The following is a 1,618-nucleotide window of genomic DNA, read 5'->3' on the forward strand; positions in this document are numbered from 1 at the left end:
CGTTCCCCGGCTCAGGACGGCGCGACCACAGACGGCGGCCCCGACCCCTCCAGGCCTCGGCAGGCTGCGACTCTGGACGGCCAGGCGAAGCTCTGGAAACAGCGACCTCGTCGCGTCGCGCGCTCGCTCCAGCCGCCGCCGGCCTCGCTCACTCCCCGGCTGCGCTCGCCGGCGCTCGTGGAGACAATGGAGGGCGGCAGAGCGCAGGCGCGGCCCGCGCCCCCTCCCCCTTCCCCTCCCCCCCGCCGGCTTAACCCCTTCGCGGCCCCTGCGGCGCCCGGCCGCTGCCGCCCTGGATCCCCGCCCGCCCACGCCCCGCCAGCCAGCCACCTGCGGGGCCTGGCCCCAGGCGTCAGGAGCAGCAGCGCAGCTTCTTTTGGAAGCAAGCACCCACCCTTCAGGTCCCAGAAAGTGACTGATTATTCAGAGGCGCATCATGTATGGGGGAGGGGCGGCGATGATGCCGGGGGTGGAGAGGCACAACAGGAGGAACAAAATTGCTTAATCCGCCTACCTGGCCCCGAGGGTCACTGGTCAAACTCCCCTGGAAAAAATTTGCCCCTACAGCACCCTCTAGTGGTCACGCTGTCCAACCTCTCTGAGCTTCCCCAGCCCCTTTATTGGCTTTAGGGGCGCTGCCAGGACCCCTCCTAACATCCAGAGGCTTGTCTTTTAAGCTGGGGGACTTAGAGGTGAACTGGCCCCACTGGGGTGCTTTGTAGCGCCTAGCTATGAGGACAGTTGTCCAGAGCATCCAAATTTGTGCATAAGCAAATAGGCAGGTTTTAAAGTTGTACAGTAAAAGTGAAAAGATAGAGATAGGAACTAGAATGATGCAGCTGGGAGAGGTTAGTGAAACTCCTTAGCCCAGGGCAGGACTCCTGTTTGGGATGCCTTTCCTGAAAGCTACCTAGGTCTTAGAACATGGCAAGTGTTTAGGGTTGACCTAACCCTCAGTTTGCCTCTGTGGAACACCTTTTCAACCTCCCAACCTGTGCTTTTTCATTCACATTCACTTTCATTCCATAGTTCTCTTGATCAGCAGCTATTTTCCAGGTGCTCTGTGCTAAACTCTGATTATGAGTTTCATCCATCCCTTCCCTGACAGACTGACTTCTTGCTCTGGTATGCATAGGAATCAGATTGATTACATCTCCGGGAAGAACAGGGAGAAGAAGCTCCATATCAGCTGTGAAAACTAGGCCAGGAGCTGATTGTGGAACAGACCACCAACTACTCATATGCAAATTCAAGCTGAAACTGAGGAAAATTAAACCTAGTCCACGGGGAACCAAAATATGACTTTGAGTCTATCCCACCTGAATTTCAGAACCATCTCAGGAACAGGTTTGAGGCCTTGAACACTAATGAGCAGAGACCAGATGAGTTGTGGGAGGATATCAAGGGTATTGTCCAAGAAGAGTGCAAACGTTCATTACAAAGACAGAAGAGGAAGAAAAGACCAAAATGGATCTCAGAAGAGACTCTGAAAATTGCACTGGAGCGCAGAGAAGCCAAAGCAGAGGGAAAAATTCAAGATACTAAAGACTTGAACACAAGATTTCAAAAGGCAGCACGGGATGACAAAGTAAAATACTACAATGAAATGTGTAAGGAG

This window comes from Elephantulus edwardii, unplaced genomic scaffold, assembly GCF_000299155.1.
Source record: "Elephantulus edwardii isolate Elephantulus edwardi_28Jun2011 unplaced genomic scaffold, EleEdw1.0 scaffold00001, whole genome shotgun sequence".
NCBI classification, from domain to species: domain Eukaryota; kingdom Metazoa; phylum Chordata; class Mammalia; order Macroscelidea; family Macroscelididae; genus Elephantulus; species Elephantulus edwardii.